The sequence below is a fragment of the Amblyomma maculatum genome, chromosome 11 (assembly GCF_055883805.1).
Source record: "Amblyomma maculatum isolate TAMU_Amacu chromosome 11, ASM5588380v1, whole genome shotgun sequence".
In the NCBI taxonomy this organism is placed as follows: Eukaryota; Metazoa; Arthropoda; class Arachnida; order Ixodida; family Ixodidae; genus Amblyomma; species Amblyomma maculatum.
In genome coordinates this window covers 105905760-105924972 of record NC_139354.1, presented here as the reverse complement: position 1 = coordinate 105924972, position 19213 = coordinate 105905760, and the positions used below count along the sequence as shown (strand labels likewise).

General features: G+C 51.1%; 2 pseudogenes; both read left to right on the top strand.

The window, feature by feature from the left end:
* The first annotated feature begins 8602 nt into the window (after positions 1 to 8602).
* Positions 8603 to 9566, top strand: LOC146174595 (uncharacterized; annotated as a pseudogene).
* A 6940-nt stretch (positions 9567 to 16506) lies between these two features.
* LOC146174594 (uncharacterized) lies at positions 16507 to 18460 on the top strand (annotated as a pseudogene).
* The last annotated feature ends 753 nt before the right edge of the window (positions 18461 to 19213 follow it).

Genomic DNA, 19213 nt, shown 5'->3' with positions numbered 1-19213 from the left:
CCAGTTAGGCCATTATCCGAATCTTTCCAATTCCTACAAACTGCTGCGCGTTCGGATAGGTTAATTCTCTCGGTTTGTCATCTATATGATCCCAATACACATATCAGGATGACGTGTTTGCCCTTTGTTGACTTTGACTTGCCGTCCATATTGCAATGGCCCCACTCACGCCCAGTTCTAAAAGACGCCTTTCACAACACGTTCTCATCTGGTTGCGCAAGTGATAAAAGTGAATAAACAAAACTTTATATGCACGGTATGGCAGGCGAAGCTGCTTTATGAAGCGCAATGAGAAGTGCTCAAACGAGAAGTTCAATACTCCTCCATACTGATCCAGTCTCCTGAATCCAGCCTAGTTCTAGCACCACTGTGTTTTGTACAGCTGCAGTGGGACAGAGTACATATCAATCTTGTTATTGTAACCAAGCGCTTCTAAACACAGCAACATGCTTTTGATTTCGCAGTAATTTAGATGCTCATTACTTCCCACAGACAAGGAAGTCTCAGATATCCTATTAAGATAGTGGCGCGACAGCCACTAGGCGATGCTGGTGGTACGCAAACTCTAGCGCAGGTTCCCTATACACGCATCGGCTGGATGCGATGGTGAGGTCGATGCATGTACGCCCCCCCCCCCTGGACATAGGTGGAAACCCCTGTGTTCAAGACATGGAGGGCAGTGCTGCGGAGGGCGGCGACCAGGTCTCAGCCGCGGCGGCTCGCCCTGCGGTTCCCATTGCAGGTGGGTCGCGTTGAAGTCCCCGCAGAGCAAACAGTCGCCTAAAAGGCTGGCTAGCAGTGGCAAGGACGTGGCATACCAAGGGGTTATGGGACGGACATATACGCTTGCGACAGACATGTCCAACCCTCCAAATCTGACCCTGACAGAGGCTGCCTCCATGGGGGCCACTACTGCATTACTGATCCGAATATCAGCCTGGGCGAGGGATGAGTGGACGAAGAGGGCCACCCTGGATCTGCCTACTGGATGGAGGGGGCAGGGGCAGCCTCGCATGTGTCCAGCTGGCAGGCCGTCTGGCTCAGGTACAGCTGATATTCCGGCAGGCGGCACTCCCCATGATGAATGTAGGCTTCCTGGAGGGCCAGGACGCCTAACGGGTTGGGTTCCGCCTGGAGCCGGCTGATAAGTTCCGCCCTGCGGAGGCGGAGGGCCCGACAGTTCCACTGCAGGACCCTAGGGCGGGGGACCTCTGGCGGAGCCCTAGCCATGGTGATGCTGGTGGCCAGCCCCTCCCTGGTGGGTGGACTGCTGGAGGACGGCTGCTGGCAGGAGAGCTGAGATGGCCCGGAATGTGGTGTCCAAACTCCGGGACAGTTCCTCCAACCTCCCATTCAATGTGGCTGGGGACAGTGGCGTGGCCGAAGTCCCATTCGCCAATGTTGAGGGGGAGGCCAGACAGTAGTCCTCAGTCACCTGGGGCCGGGGAGGTGTCTAGAAGACCCTGGAATATGTGGGGGCACCCGAGTTCTCCCGCAGGCTGGCCCTCACCTCCCATCGTGAGAAAGGCTAAAGGGATGCTGCCATTGCAGCCGCCACCTGACGCTCCTGCCAATGGGAACAGGAGGGGGTATCAGCCGGGTGCGGCCCCCTCGCAGTTGGTGCAGAGAGGAGCCGCAGCATTGCAGGTGTTAGTTTGATGGTGGCAGCCACACCGCCTACAACGAATGGCTTCCTGGCAGGAGGCCGTGACGTGGTTCAAGAGGCCGCAGCGGCCGCACTGGACTGGACGTGGGAGAGCTGATCGGACTGGGAGGCGCAGTCGGAAGACCGTCACCCAGGCAGGAAGGACCAGGGCTCCAAATCGCACCCGCAGTGCAGTGCCCCGAGCCCTGTGGACTCCTAGCACAGGGAAAGGTGCCTCTATGCCAGCCGAGAAGTCTTCCTCTTGGATGTCCACCGGCACCCCATGGAGTTGCCCCTCTACGAGGCTGAACGGCCCCGGACTGCGACCCCTGCCAGGGTCCGGATGTCCAGGAGCTTCGTGAGGGCCGCCTCAGTGGCAGCGTGAACCGCCACGATGTTCCGTGAGAGGTTGACCCTCAACGCCAGGACCCCAGGTGTAGCAGCCAGGTCCGCCGCAATGGCCACCCTGGAGCGGCTTAAGGAGGCCCCTCTCTCGGCTGGCTGGAAAAGGGCAGTGCCCACTCGACCTGGTGGCTGCTCCGGGGGAAGGCGCTGGCGAGGCCCACTGCGGCGCCTCCTGGGTCCCTGTATCTGCCACTCGACCTCCCCAGGCACTTGGGACAAGACCTCGTCTTGGCTCTGTAGGATGGACTCCTGGGCAGGTCTCGCTGGTGGTGGGAGGCTCTCCAAACCCTCCGGGTCATCACCAGGGGGAATCGAGGCCATCGGATTGTCCAGTGGGGCTCCCTGGACAGAAGCCTCTCTGGGCGCGGGCACGCCACGGGCCGAGGAGTGGCCCTGCGAGGCCAGCGCCAGCCGGACAAGAGGGCTCAAGCCCTGTGAGGCCAGGGCCCCCGAAGCCGCATCATCCCGGACAGCAGGCACCTCCAGGTTACTGTCGTCAGGTGGCGTCGACCTCTTCTTCCTGGAGGGGGGTGGCAGAGGTTCCCTCGGCCTCCGTAGGAAGTCCAACGCTGTTGCCCTGGCCTTGGCCATACGACGCATTTGGACCGGGGAGTCACGAGCGAGGACGCGGGGCGGGCGGCCGCGTTGGCGCGGAAGCGCCAGCGACGTGGCATCATGGAGGACGCGGCGGGTTTGGTGATGTCTCTCGAGGAGTAAGCGAGCACTCCTCTCAAGGCAGGACGCAATATTCCATGGGTCACAACCCGCACTGGCACTTCGGACCCGTTGCGGCTGGGCAGCGAAGTCAATGGCAAAGCGCTGATGACGCGCGGGCCACAGCGACCGAAGTGGTGGGAGCGCCTGAGAAGGGAGTCCGGTCCGCTCGGTGGTCGCGAGGAGTGACACGCTCGCCGGCAAAAAATTTTGCCTGGGAGGCGGGGCCTAGGCGACGGGGCGGAGCGAGCGTGCGCGAGCCACTAGGGACAGTGGGCGGGGAGAGGGGTATCGTCGCGGCCCTAGCGGAGCGGCACGGAACGACCGAGACGCGAGGCGGCGGTTGCGGCGAGCGGCCGCGCGGAAGCGGGCTCGCAGTGAGACGAAGTCTGCTCACCCGGTCTGCGGCATGCGGCGTGGTGTGTCGGCGCTGGCTCACTCGGCAGCGAAGGGACTCTGGAGTCCGGATGGTCCAGGACCAGGTGGCGATGGATGATGTCTCTCGCCACATCCAGAAGTCCCACTGCAGTGCTGGTGGGGGTGGCAGGACGTGGGCTGCCCTGGCCAGGGAATCGGCTGCCTCGTTGCCAGCCACTCAAGTGGCCCGGCACCCAGCAGAGGGTCAGGGTGGCACCCCCAACTCTAATGGCGGTGAGTCGTGCCACCAGACTACGCACCATAGCGGGGGGCGCCATCTGGTTTCTGCAGAAGCTGGAGAGCGGAGTGGGAGTCCGTGAGGATGGCCGCTTTCCGGATGGCCGGACGCTCCACTAGGATGTCCGCCGCCAGGTGGAGGCAGCCAGCTCGGCGGTGGTGGAGGAGGCCACAAATGGCAGTCTGGCCCGCCTGGAGATGCTGAGGGCCGGGACAGTGCAGGCAGCCGCAGCCGACGGGCAGGGCCCAGGAAGGACCGAGCCATCAGTGAAGACCTGGGCTACCCCAGCGAGGTCCTCCTCCAGGAGGCAGGCAACCTCCTGCTGTAGGCACGCAGCAGCCGTGGTCTTCCTGGTCCCAGCCCCAGGCAGGAACAGCTTTACCGAGTACGGCCGGCCCAGGTCCGGTCGTGGTGGGAGGGGATGGTCCTCGTCAATGCCACCCACGAGCTGCTCGAACTCACCCGCCAGGTGGCCCATGCGGGAGCGAGGGCAACCCAGGAGGCGGTCCAGGAGGGGGCAGCCATCAGGGTCATTATGGAGGCGCTCGATGTGGTGGAGGGCTGTCCTCCTAGCCTGGAGCTCCATTGGCCAGGACCCGGCCTCAGCGAGTGTGGCCGCAATAGCTGTGCTCCGGGGGAGCCCCAAGCAGAGCCTGATGACCACCCGTTGCCGCCTCTCAATGGTGAGCAGCTGGGCAATGGTGAGGTGGACCAGGGGAGGGCATAGAGGAACTGAGCCACCGCCACGGCTTGGAAGAGCCGGAGGCCCAGTTTGACGGTGAGGCCCCGTCCTCTTGCCAGGAGGGCCCGGATAGCCCCCTGGACCCTGGCAGCCTGGGCCAGGAAGTGGTGGACCGCCGGTCGCCAGGTTAGGCGGTTGTCGATCCGCAGGCCCAGGTAGCGCACCTCCCCGCTCCATGGGGGCTGGCAACTGTCCACAGAGAGGCAGGTGGTGCCCCGGCGGGCTCCCAGTCTGGTGTTGAGGAGCATGGCCTCTGTCTTGCTGGGAGACAGGGCCAGGCCGACCGAGAGCAGGAACACGCTGATCCCATCTATGGCCTTCTGGATGCCCCTGATGACCTGTGGCCTCTGACAGCGGGGCCCCCGGCACCAGATGGTGATGTTCGCATAGATGGCTATGCGGAATGGGTGCCGGAGGTCCCGCGGCAGGAAGTTCGGCAGGAGGGCCAGGACCAGGTTGAATAGGAACGGGCTTCCTTGTGGGACTCCTCTCCGCGAGAACCAGGGGGCGCAGGTGACACCGCCCAGGCGTACCTGGACTTTCCGGTTGGCCAGGAAGCTGGTGATGTAGGACATTATGTTTCCATGGATGCCCAAAATCGCCAGGGCCTCCGGGATGGCCCCATGGGAGAAGCCATCAAACGCCCCCCAGATTTCGAGGAGGGCCAGGCAGACAGTGTGCCTGGAGTGCCGGGCATCCTCTAGGGTGGACACCAGGTCAGCTATGGCATCTCCAGTACATCGGTGCCGCCTGAAGCCCACCTGCTGCTCTGGGAAGTAGCCCGCTGCCATGGTCACCCAGGTGAGACGCTCCAGAGCCATGGCCTCCATGACCTTGCCGGGCGCCGAGGTCAGGGAGACCGGTCGGTAGGAGGCCAGCTGCGTGGGCGGCTTGCCAGCCTTGCGGATGGGGACCATGGCGGGCGGTCATCCAGTCCTCAGGGAGGTCCCCAGTGCTCCACACCTGGTTGTAGCACTCCAGAAGGTCCTCCCACAACGCCTCGTCCAGGTTGCGGAGCATCTGGTAGGTCACCCCGTCGAGGCCTGGGGAGCTGCGGCGCTTGGTCCGCTGGAGGGCCATGGCCAGCTCCCGGGCAGTGAACGAGACTGCAGATGGCCACCAGGTCTAAAGGGTCCACTGGCCTAAGGTGGTGGCAGAATTCATCTGCCTTTCGCTCGGCCAGGTCATCGAAGGAGTAGCCATGGAGGACCGCGATGGCCAGATGAGGTCCTCTAGGAGGGAGCGGGAGAGACGCCAGGCCCCGGAGGTGTTTCTTGTAGCAACCAGGGAGGAGCAGATCCCCTCCCAGGAGACTCTGCAGCGACGGTTGTGTGACCGCCTGCACTGGGCATCCAGGCGGTTATAATCAGTCCAGTGCTCTGGCCTCTCCCTCCGCAGGGCCCTCCTCTGCACTTGACATTTCCGAGCCTAGAACTGGAGCAGCTGGAGGTCCGGACAGGTTGGCCAGGCTGGACCTCGCAACTGAGGGTGGCAGCGTTATCACAACAGGACACATGAGCAAGGATGTCTCCTTGGAAGGGGCTGTGCAGGAGACTCCGGAACCGGTCCCAGTTGACCACTCTGTAGCCGGCCCGTCACCCCCTTCCCAGACTTGGGGGGTGAGAGCAATGGGGTAGTGATCCGAACCCCACATGTCCGGTGAAGGGCGCCACTTATAGTGAACCTGCGCAGCCCAGGGGGCGTTCTTAAAACCAGACATCAAGCACTGCCTGGTTTCAAAATGAGCAAGCGTATAGTAGGACAGAGCACGCTGCCTGTCGTGCCGTGGCTGCGCCTGTGAGCTTTATATGTCGTGTATAATGTTTTTATCGCCGATTTAATGTTGTGAAGAACTTGGAGTTTCTTTTTTCATTGGCTTAGAGGCGCAACTTGACCACCTAAGTAGCCTACCAACGTGGCTAAGAGCCGAGCCACCACTGCATTATCGAAGCTATAATGTCACTACGTGCAGGTTTGAAACCGTTGGCGTGAGTTCAGTTTTTTTTTTTGTTGCTGTGGGGCGCTTGGAATGTGGAGCGTCTCTGCACCGTGTATTACATGTACACTTTCTAGCAAATAAGGTTCACCTGCGATGAGGCATCGCTAGTGAAGGGTATATATATTGTATCGACTCAAGCCAAAGGGAGCCGTGAAGGTACACGTAGACGAGGACCCGAGAATAAAGTCTGCTTCTAGTTCCAATAACAGAGTCCAGCCCCAACGCGCCTCTAGAGCCAACAACCGCTTCGTTGTCGTTGGCACCAAGCACAGCAGTCGCGCGGCGCAACGCAGGTGGCAATATCACAAAATGGAACGAACTCTCTGCCATTGACATTCGGTATTATTTGGCAATACTGAGCACGTTAGGTGCATATTGAATGCGTGCAATACTTACCTACTACCGTTTTGAGGAACAGTAATGATTCAACTAGCTTCATGATGAGAAAATTTGACTAAAGTGCTGCCTCCTGTGTCGTGAAATATAATTCACCGTTTTTGAGGGCGACGGCATTCAAAGCAACTGTAGAGAAACAAAAATCTGCAGTCGAGATATGACACCTGCTTGTTTACAACAATGAACGACATTGCAAGCGAGTAACCCAGAGATCCGCGGTGAAGCGTGCAATTAAAGGGTCATACTGCTAGCACTATAAACGGTTAAGTGACGGCAAGTGTCCTGTTGATAAACGTTGGGTGGAAATTATCGGTACTCTACAATGTAAGAGCGTGGGGGAGAGATGCCATACATTAAATCTTAGTCTAAATGTAAGCTCTATCTTAATAGCCAAGAATAAACTACATTGAAGTATGGTGTGAGTATCGGTGACGATAATTACAAAAAAGTGTGCGGATTAGGGGGTTGCTGACTCCCCGTAGTGCAGCAGTGATCCTGCTCTCAGACTGCCAGCTAGGGCATGCAGGGTCGGTGACACGGTGAGGTCCTTTGCAGTAAATGCAGAACAGTGTGGAGGAGGTACATTCGCTCTGACAGTGGGGACCTCCACACCTGATACATCGCAAAGAGAAGAGGCAGCTTGACGCCTTGTGATTATATGCCCCACAGTTGAAGCACATGTTAGGTGTTTCGTTTCGTTACGTAATGTGTCCAATGTTACTCATTTTTGTAAAATGCTTGTGGTGGAAATTTTACTTAATGTTGTAACGTGTGCATTGATACTGTAACATTCGACCATCTCCCAAAGCGGTGACTATTGTTGAAACTGCATTTTTATGTCTCATGGCACAAGTCACCACGTCAGTTCATCTTCTCATTGTTATGTCAGGTGCTGCTTGCTAAGCTTTGGTTTGATTCTCTTCAAATTTGTAACATGAATCATATCTTGTCTGCATTCTGCTTCCTTTTTGTGCCTTTTTCACCTTATGCATAGCTCTGAAGGCAAAACACCAGCTTGTTTTGTTAGGAATGTGTATCATGATGCAACTTGTTCAGCTTGTGCATGTTCATCATCGCTGTGCTCTATGTTCAATCTACTCACTTATGCAGAAGCTGCAAAGAAACAAGGGATTTTTGATGTGCAACTTCTACTGCTGTGATTGAAAAAGCAAATTCAGAACTTTCATAGACAAACTATGTTAAACAGTTACATGCAAATACTCAGCAGTATTCTCCGATTCTCCCATGATGTGTTAATGCTATGCAACAGCCAAACGAAGCAGTCTGTTTGGCTAGTTGCTATAGCCACAGCAACTCTCTAGAGGGGAATGCATTCTTTCCTAAGGCCTTTGTAACCTCTCGGAGCGGTGAAACCTTTTCTCAGAGTTAAGCTCTTTGCCGCCATAACAGGTGCAATGGCCTCACTGTTTGCTCCCCATACCCCTGTGCCAGCGGATGGTGTGACCAGGTGACAGTGCAGGTGGTGCTAAATTCACACTGTGACCTGCTGGTTTCGTGGTGAGCACAGCACCGAAATGAAAACAGAAGATAGTTGTTTTAGCTGCGTGACGAGCATACTCAACTCATGAACTGAGTATTTATAGCAAATCTTGGCTGTTAGAACCACTGCAAAGATAAATCACTGTAGTTCATCTAAAAAATGACAAGCATATGATAGGTATTGTGGTCTAAATGCAGACGATAGTGCAGTGTACTGATCCATTCCTTGTAAATGTCTCATAGCCTGCATTAAGGGGAGACGCGGGTTAGCAAAGCCACTGCACCACAAGACATTCCACAACATTGCGAAGAAAGTGCATATTGCAGCCACTAAAGCAGCCTCCGACAACCTTGCAGAAGCGAGGCGAATCACTGCATTGCAAGCTGACCACACTGACGTCGCTGTAATGTTTGATGGGACCTGGCAGAAGCGCGGCCACAAGAGCCACAATGGTGTTGGCACTGCCATTTCTGTGGACACTGGCCTCTGCCTAGATTTTGAGGTGCTGACAAACTACTGTCAAGGTTGTAGCAGCCACAAAGTACTTGATGATGAAGAGGAGGAAGCATGGTGTGCATTCCATTCTCCTGTGTGTGAAAAAAATGTGGACTGCACGTCACATGCAATGGAAAGTGAAGCAGCGCTACACATCTGGAGCAGGATGCAGTCGTACAACATGCAGTTTACAACATTCCTTAGTGACGGCGACAGCAAGGAATATGCTGCAGTCTGTGAAGCGCAGGTTTATGGGTCGAAGGAAGTTACCAAAGAAGACTGTACCAACCACGTTGCCAAACGTCTTGGTACCGCCCTAAGAAAGCTGAAGACGCCGCTCCCACGTGGACAGAAGCTCACTGACAAGTCAATTCAAAAGCTACAAAACTATTATAAAATCGCAATAACAAGCAACCGGGGCAATGTAAGGGGCATGTTCTGTGCAATCTGGGCATCCTACTTCCATTCGTGCTCCACCAATGAAGCGAACAGCCACAAGTTTTGCCCTGATGGGAACGAGTCGTGGTGCAAGCAAAGGAGAGCCCAAGCTCTGGGAGAACCAGCTCCAAACCACAACCCCTCCTGACCAAAGCGCAAGGAAAGGCAGTGCTGCCAATTTACAAACGTTTGACAGATGCCAAACTGCTTGCCCGCTGTTTGCAAGGGAAAACTCAGAATGCTGCTGAATCCCTGAACAGCAAGATTTGGATGTTGTGTCCAAAGACTCGGTTTGCCTCAAGGACTGCAGTGGAGACTGCCACCGCCATTGCAGTGCTGTGGTTTAATAGGGGTCACTCCAGCTTTGAAAAAGTGCTGGAAGAACTGGGTGTCCTCCCTTCAAAGCAGCTGATCAGACTCAGCTTGGAAAGCGACCAAAAAAGGATCAAGAAGATGTCGACCAAGCTGACTGCTGAAGCGCAGTCTCATCGCTGCAGCCAGGTGAAGCGAGCCCGTACGGAGGACTCAGTTCGCAAGAACCGTGAGGGCAAAACATATGCAGCAGGGGAATTCTAGAGTTTTAGTGCAGTAGTGAACACTTTGAGCTACATTTGCACCAAGTTTGAAGTGATATGAGCGAGAACTTTGGCATTCACATGCAAATAAACTTTCAATTGCGTTTTTCTCAAATTGGTGTTTTTGCCCATTTTTGAAGTTTGTGCACACAATTTTTTCCTCTTGTAGTTCTTGGATCACAATGAAATTCTGCACAGACGTTCCTTGGAGTGTATAGAGTGCTGAAATCTTGTTTATATATCTAGTCTCACCATATATTTATTATAATTTCATAACAAAGTACTGACTAACAAAAGAAAATGACACCCTAATTTCAAAAAATTATTTTGTTAAAGAAGATGCAGATAAAAATTATTTCACCTAGATTTCAACACTCTGTGGCTTCTAATGAACTACACAGGGTATTTTAAAATGCTCTGTCATAATAATTACTAACAAAAATTGTGTGCACAAGAAAGGTGATAATTATAAATTTCATAGAGCATATAAATTGTACTATAGCTATCAAAAAACTGATTACATATATAGAAACAGGAGCTCAATTTATACCAGCTGTGTGAATTTCAGCCTTCTAACTTCATTATTAAAAAAAAAGTTTTTACGAGGAGCGTCTCCCCTTAAAGTGGCAAGTGCTAGAAGTTTGCTTAGTTATTGCGGTGTTGCCATGGTTTATGCAATTAATATCCCAAAGCGACTCAGCATATGAGGGACACAATGGTAGAGGGCTGTGTTGTGCGCACTCGCAGCAGTCATAGCTAGAGCAGTTGTAAAGAGAAATCGGGCTCTTGGTTTGGAACCGAGCAGATCAGCTGGGGTATAGCACATGGTCTTGTAGTGATGACTAGTGCTGGGCACACTTGGCAGTGCCATGGAGGACTCACTTTTTATATATTTCACTCACATCACTCTCATTAGGGAACCTGCGCTGGAGTTTTCCGCATGCCGCCAGCGCCGCCTAGTGGCCGTCACGCCACTACCTTAGTACGGCTAAGACTGCCGCGGCTGGAGGTGCTGAAGAGTGTATTTTATCGCGAAACCAAAGGCATGCTGCTGCGTTCAGAAGTGCTCTGTTACGATAAAAAGATTGCTCTGTACTGTATTTCACTGCAGCTGTACAAAACACAGTGGCGGTAGAACTCAGCTCAATTCAGGAGACTGGATGAGTACGGAGGATTGTTGAGCTTCTCGTTTGAGCGCTGCTCACTGCACTTCATAACGTGGCTTCTGTCGTGTCGTATCGTACCCCTGCGGACAAAAGTAAACAGAGCACGCTTTTTCTTCTATTATTTTTCATGCGTTCGATAAGTGAAATTCGCAGTCGTGGTATGTGCGATCCGGTACAAACTACGCCAGTGCCTTTTCACTAGGACAAATATTGTTTTCTTATATCCAGTGTAGAATGCGTGATTTTAATTTGAACAGAATAGCGTGCTCCGTTTACTTATGTGCACACCTGTACATATAAAGTTCTGTTTATTCGCGTTTATCAATAGCGCAACCTGATGAGAACGTTTTGCGAAGGGTGCCTTTTAGAACTGGGCGTGAGTGGGGCCATTGCAAGACGGATGGCAACTTAAAGTCAACAAAGGGCAAATGTAAGTGGCATCCCGATATGCATATTGCGATCATCTAGATGACAAACCGAGAGAGTTTGCAACCTATCCGAATACGCAGTATTTTGTCGGAATTGCAGAGTCGCGCACTGCCTTAACCGGCATGCTTTCAATCCTGCATTAAACTATCGCAACTCACCTAGTGACCGTTCAACAATTTTTCAATAGGTCAGTAAATGAGCTGTGATTGAAAAACGATCCACAATTAGAGAATTCATTCGTTCGTTGTTTGTTTCGAATAAAAGAAGCTTTTTGTTTTTAAGCTGGATGATTTAGTTCGTTGGCTGAAGTACAGCTGATAATATTCATGCGATATTCGTTTTACGACACCTACGAATTAATAGGTGGATATTCTTCATATTCAATCAAGAACTTGCCTATTATAATTATCGTGCTGTACGATCTAGCTGCCTCAATATGAATGGTTGTTATAAGGCACGCATGCTGATAACTGACCATGATTGCTGAAGTCATTTATTTGGGCACGAAATAGTATAGATAAGCCGATCTCCAGTAGCAGCCGGCACACGGGGCGGGTGGAAAGGGGGATACGTCAGTGTATAACCACACACATCCCCCCGTTAGATGGTGCCTGAGGCAATTTTCATTCTGTGCAAGGAACAAAGCATAGCAACTTTGTTATTTAAAGTTTGTACTGATTTTTTTTTTCATTAACCGTCGCCGATAATAACCCCATCCTTCGATGTATTTCATTCTTGACTCTTAAAATAGAGAGCGCGGATTTAGAATAAGCTGATTTAGAATAAGCTGAGGTTGCCGCCGGTGCCGCGGCGGCGGTTTGGTGCCGTGGCTTTTGTTGTGGTAAACGAGGCACGGACGGGTGCGATCGAACTGACTGGTGTGCGCGCCATGAACAACCCTGGCACATCTGCTGCGGCTTCGGTACAGAAAGTTTCTTACACTCCTTACTAGAGCCCTGCACGGGTTGGATTTTCCAGCCCCTTCCCTGGCCCACGTTTGAAGACCATCCCGGGCCCATGGTTCCAAGCCCATCGGCAATGATTACATGTCCCGGACCCGGCCTGCGCTTCCACGACGGCCCGTGCCAAAACTGCAAAGTTTGGGGTGCGACCTGATGCCGATGAACACCTCCGGCAACGCACTCCCTCACCAGAACAGGAGTTGGCCACCCTGGTGCAGTAATTGGCCACAACCTCCTATGATAAGCTCCATAAAACCCCGGCCCTCAGTCACCAGCGGCTGCGGAACAACTGACCACGGCGGCGGTCAGACCTGTGACGCAGCAGGGGGTGCTAAGAAAGCCTGGCTCCGCTGGACAGGCCGCCATTGGAAACTGACCCTGGCAACGTTTAATGCTAGAACCCTAGCTAGTGAAGCTAGTTTAGCAGTGCTGTTAGAGGAACTAGAGGGCATGAAATGGGATGTCATAGGGCTTAGTGAGGTTAGGAGGCCGAATGAGGCATATACTGTACTGAAGGAAGGGCATGTACTGTGTTATCGAGGTTTACCAGAGAGGCGACAACTAGGAGTAGGTTTCCTTGTCAATAAGTATATAGCGGGTAATATAGACGAATTCTATAGTATTAATGAGAGGGTTGCAGGCATCGTAATTAGGCTTAATAAGCGGTATAAACTGAAGGTTGTACAGGCCTATGCACCTACATGTAGTTATGATGACCAGGCAGTTGAAAGCTTCTATGAAGATGTAGAATCGGCAATGCGAAAAGTAAAGACGCAGTATACTGTACTAATATGCGACTTTAATGCCAAGGTAGGGAAAAAACAGGCAGGAGGCAAGGCAGTAGGTGACTATGGCATTGGTTCTAGGAATAGCAGGGGGGAGTTACTAGTTGAGTTTGCAGAGCGCAATAACTTACGAATCATGAGTACTTTCTTCAGCAAACGCAAGTACCGGAAATAGACATGGAAAAGTCCTAACGGAGAGACTAAAAATGAAATCGACTTCATAATGTGTTCAACCCCCGCCATTGTGCAGGATGTAGAGGTAATCGGGAAAGTTCGATGTAGTGACCACAGGATGGTGAGGTCCCGAATTAGCCTAAATCTGAAGAAGGAACGCAATAGATTAGTAAGAAAGAAACCCATCAACGAATTAGCGGTGAGGGGGAGGGCAGAAGAGTTCAGGATCTCGCTACAGAATAGGTATTCAGCTCTAACTGAGGATGGCGACATTACCCTAGAGGCAAGGAATAATAATTTCAGAGATATCATTACTGAGTGCGCGGTAGAAGTAGGCGGTAGGATAGTTAGAGAGGATACCGGTAAGCTGTCTAAGGAGACGAAAGATTTGATTAAGAAACGGCAGAGTATGAAAGCTTCCAATCCAACAGACCAGATCGAATTGGCCGAGATATCAAAGCTAATCAATAAGCGCAAGGTGGCCGATATAAGGAAGTATAACATGGAGAAAATTGAGCATGCTGTAAAGAACGGGGGAAGCCTTAAAGCGGTAAAGAAGAAATTGGGCATAGGCAAAAACCAGATGTATGCGATAAGGGACAAGGCGGGCAACGTCATCACTAATATGGAAAAGATAGTCAAAGTAGCCGAGGAGTTCTATACAGATCTCTACAGTAGCCAAAGTAGTCAGGACCGTAATGAGATTGGCGATAGGGAAAAACAGTCAGACGTTCCACCAGTGACGAAGGACGAGGTCAAGAAAGCACTAGAAACTATGAAAAGGGGGAAATCAGCTGGAGAGGATCGGATAACTACAGATTTGCTGAAGGACGGGGGGGATATCGTGCTAGAAAAACTGGCCACCCTGTATACGCAGTGCCTGGTGTCATCGACGGTACCGGAAGCATGGAAGAATGCAAACATTATCCTCATTCACAAGAAAGGGGACTCTAAGGACCTTAAAAATTACAGACCAATCAGCTTACTGTCTGTTACGTATAAGGTATTTACTAAGGTAATCGCTAATAGAATCAGGACAACCTTAGACTGCAATCAAGCAAAGGATCAAGCAGGGTTTCGGAAACGGTACTCTACTATCGATCATATACATGCCATCAATCAGGTGATAGAAAAATGCTCGGAATATAATCAGCCCTTATACATAGCATTCATTGATTACGAAAAAGCATTTGACTCAGTTGAAACCTCGGCGGTGATGCAGGCATTGCGAAATCAGGGGGTAGACGAGCCGTACGTGAAAGTGCTGGAAGATATATATAGTGGCTGCACAGCAACCATAGTTCTGCATAAAGAAAGTAACAAAATTCCCATAAAGAAAGGTGTTAGGCAAGGAGACACAATCTCCCCAGTACTATTCACAGCTTGTTTAGAGGAAGTATTCAGAGACTTGGAATGGGAGCAGTTAGGGATAAGGGTAGATGGAGAATACCTCAGTAATCTGCGATTTGCTGATGACATTGCCTTGCTAAGCAACTCGGGAGATGAACTGCAAATAATGATTGATGACCTAGACAGGAAAAGTAGAAAGGTAGGCTTGAAAATCAATATGCAGAAGACTAAGGTAATGTTCAACAGCCTCGGGAAGGAACAGGAGTTTACATTAGGTAGCGAAATACTGGAAGTAGTAGGCGAATATAACTACTTAGGACAGGTAGTAACCGCAGATCCGGACCATGAAAAGGAAATAACAAGAAGAATAAGATTGGGATGGAGCGCATTTGGCAAGTACTCGCAGATTATGACTAGCAGCTTACCGGTATCGCTCAAGAGGAAAGTATACAACAGTTGCATCTTGCCTGTACTCACCTATGGGGCTGAAACGTGGAGGCTAACCAAGAGAGTTCTACTTAAGTTGAGGACAACCCAGAGGGCTATGGAACGAAAAATGGTAGGGGTAACATTAAGAGATAGAAAGCGTGCAGAGTGGGTCAGAGAAATAACGCAAGTTAACGACATTCTAGTGGAAATTAAGAAGAAGAAATGGACATGGGCAGGACATGTAGTGCGAAGAGAGGATAACCGATGGTCGCTGAGGGTAACAAACTGGATTCCAAGGGAAGGAAAGCGTAGCAGGGGGCGGCAGAAAGTTAGGTGGGCGGATGAGATTAAGAAGTTCGCAGGGGTCAAGTGGATGCAGCTAGCACAGAACCGGGTTAAGTGGAGAGATATGGGAGAGGCCTTCGCCCTGCAGTGGGTATAATCAGGCTGATGATGATGATGATGATTTAAAGTATGACAATCCTCCCCCACGCTCTCACATTGTAGGGAACTGATCATTTCCGCCTACAGAACAATTGCAGCCACTTAACTTTTTACATTGCTAGCAGTGCGAGCCTTTTAGATGCATGCTTCACAGTGGATCTCGGTGTTATGCACTTCAAAGAATAAACAAAGGACAAATAAACCCATCAGTTGCTTGTCGTTCGTTTTCGTAAATAGGCAAGTACCGAAACGCGACTGCAGACCTTTGTTTCTCTACAGATGCGTTCAACGGCATCGCCCTAACAACGGTGCATTATATTTCGCGACACGCGAGGCACCAATTTAATCGACAATTTTTCTCATCACGAAGCTAGTTGAATCATTAGTGTTCCTCAAATGGGCAGTAGGTGAGTACTGCATGCGTTCAATGCTCTTAACGCGTGCAGTATTGCCAAATCCTACTGAATGTTATTATAGCAGTGAGGTCGTTTCATTTTGCTGTGATATACCGTATTTACTCGCATATAACCAGCACCAAAAATTGAAAAAGAAAAGTGTTTAAAATGTGGGGGTGCGGGTAATACGCGAATATTCTGGAGAAGGGGGGTTCGGCGGGTCGGCTTCACGGCAACGCGCGGCCTGCCGTGCAGTCCGCATTCACATCGACATCCACGTGTGTTGCAGTGCAAATTAAGGGGAGATGCGGGTCGAAAAAATTAGGTTTTTTTTTTTCAGTTTTTCGATTTTTTTTTATTTCGGAATTTTTAGGCATTCAGCTACCTTATCTAGAAAAATGAAAGTGATATCTGCACCAGAAATTAGTAAAAAATACGTTTGTATGAGTCGTGGTCGACGGAGAAACCGAAAGTTGCCTCGCAAGTTGCCCATCTTTGCGCGCCTGCCGTGCACGGCAGCTTCTCCGCACGCCATGGCGGTCGCTTGACGGAGATAGGCCCAGACTTATTCTCGCATGTGCAACGGCCACCAGTTTCGTATTTTCACTAGAAATAATTAAAAAAAGCGCGTTCCGCAACCTTTCTTGCGTGTTTTTTGATCACGTGGTGCGATTCTGACGACGCCATTGGCTGCGGGTGACCAGTTTGTGCAGTGAAGCCTACCCCCTGGTTCCACTGTGTTCTGCCGCTCGCAAGCATTGCGAGACTGCCACACCGTCACTTCTGCGTTTTTTCAGTTTTGCGATCATGGTCAGTCCGAAAAAGCGCAGTACTCGCATGCAGAAGTTTCATACTAAATTTAAATTCAAAGGAAGGAGGTGCAGGTCGACGCCGACGATACGCAAGAAAAGCTGCCCGGAACCTACTAGGCCTAACGACAGCATCGGCGCCGAGGAGATCGACTCTACCTTGAACTTTGTTAGTGCTCCTGAAAGGAAGATTGGACTTCGAAAACGAAGAAAGAGCGAGTGATAGCTCTGCCAGTGCGGTAGTGTGTGACATCGATGTGCTGATGCTACTCGTGCAAGGCGCGACGTGTCCTGCTTGTGGCGAGAGCCAACTCTTCGTCAGCGAGTCGCTTCAAAAACGCAAGGGACTTTCGTCGTTCCTCGAACTTTGTTGTGGAAACCGTGAGTGTCTCGAATCTGTTCTGTCTGCATCGTACACCTCGAGGCGTGCGGCGGCAAGCGGAGACGGCGGCTCGAGGCGTGCGGCGGCAAGCGAAGACGGAAGCGCGGAACGAAGCTACGACAGCGGGAGCTCGTGCGACGCCTTTGCTACAAATGTAAAAGCAGTGGTAGCCGCCCGCGCAATCGGTGCTGGCTACGATCAACTTGTGCAGTTTTGCGCCATTATCGGTCTTTCAAAACCGATGCACCAGAAGACATTTCATGGCATCGCAAAAAAAGTGCATTCCGCGGCCATGAACGCTGCCGCGCAAAATATGAAGACTGCCCGCGAGATCGAGGCAGGAGTCGGCGGTGTAGACGCCGCTGTTATGTACGATGGCACATGGCAAAAGAGGGGCCATAAGAGTCAGAATGGTGTGGGTACTGTTGTGTCCCTCAACAGTGGACTGTGCCTCGATTTTGAAGTGTTGTCAAATTATTGCTTGGCATGCAGTCGGCACAAAATATTGAGCAATGAAGAGGAGATTTGGCAGGCGTTCCACCGTCCCGTGTGCGAAAAAAATGTGGAGTGCTCGTCGCATGCCATGGAAAAGGAGGCAGCACTTCGCATTTGGCAGAGAACGCCGCTGTATGAGACACCACTACGCTTCACAACATTTTTGAGTGATGGAGACAGTAAAGCACATACTGCTGTATCCGAGGCTCAGGTGTATGGTGCCACAACCATAGAGAAAGAGGACTGCACTAACCATGTTGCAAAGCGCCTAGGGACAGCCCTTCGGCAACTGAAGACACCACTTCCGCGCGGAGAGAAGCTGAAGGACCCCACGATACAGAAACTGCAGGCATACTATCAAATAGCAATAACCAACAACAGGGGTGATGTTCATGCTATGTACTGCAGCATTTGGGCATCGTATCTGCATTTGTGCTCTAGCAATGGGGCTAGTAGCCACAGGTATTGCCCAGAGGGTGCTACATTGTGGTGTAAGCACAGGCGAGCGGAAGCCCTTGGACAGCCGCCACCAGACCACACACCCCTCTTGACAAAAGCCCAAGGGAAGGCATTGCTGCCAATATATAAGTGGCTTACAGAGGAAAAACTGCTGGTTCGTTGTGTTCGAGGCAAGACGCAAAACTCTGCAGAGAGTCTGAACAGCAAAATATGGTTGCTGTGCCCAAAAACGAGGTTTGCGTCTCGGACTGCTGTTGAAACTGCCACAGCCCTTGCGGTCTTGTGGTTCAACAGGGGACACACAAGCTTCGAGCGGGTCCTGGAAGAGCTTGGCATTTTTCCATCTAAGGGACGCCTTGTGCTCAGTGACTCCCGTGATGGGACGCGCATAAAAAAGATGTCTACACACAAACTGCTGAGGCACGCGTTCACCGCCGTAGCATGGAGAGGAAGGCTCGAATGGAGGACACTGCTCGCAAGGACCATGAAGGACTAACCTATGACGCTGGGGCGTTCTAGTGGTAGGGGATGATTGCTGTGCAGCCCATGACCTTCCATGCCAAATTTCATGCAGTTTCAATCGCATTTTATTGAATACAGAACTTTTGAAATGCATTTTTCTCCTTTTGCAGTTTGAGCAAATTTCCAAGTTTGCGCACAGGGTTTTTTGTACTGATATTTGTCGTATCACAATGAAACTTGGCACACATACTCTTTAGAATGTGTAGCTTGCAGATATCTATTCAGAATTTCAGTATCCAAAATATTAGTTTATAGAGGTTTGATATAACAGTAATGATCCCCCAGAATAAAAGGATAACATCATAATTTTTTTACCGTACTAGGAACTTTCATGTCCAAATTGGTGCTAGTTATCTGGATTTTAAAATTAGCAAGCTACAAAATAAACTACTGCTCTTCATTCCCAGTGAAAATTTTCTATGCAAAAGCATGTGCACAAAAGGCCTTTGTTTTATGCTTGTTTAGCAGCACTGAGCAAAAAGTATGCGCGCTACAAGAAAACCAATTAGTGTTCTGAAAAACTCAGGAAATACAGTTTAAGGACACCAAATTTCATTGTTCTGGGTGGCTTATTAAAAATATTTTTTTTTCGAGTAGCATCTCCTCTTAATATTGCACCATCCTTTTGACCACCGAAGGCCAGTATGGACTGGAAGAAGACCACGTGGAAGCAGAGACCACGGAGCACATCGTTTTGCGATGCAGAACACTTCGCCCGGACATTGCCGAAGACGCGGCGATAGATATAGAGGGTGCCCTGGGATTTGCAGGGGAGGACGAACGGGTGGATGAGAGAAGGGTAATGGTGACAAAGAGTAGGTTGGAAGATTGGTGGAAAAGGGCTAGG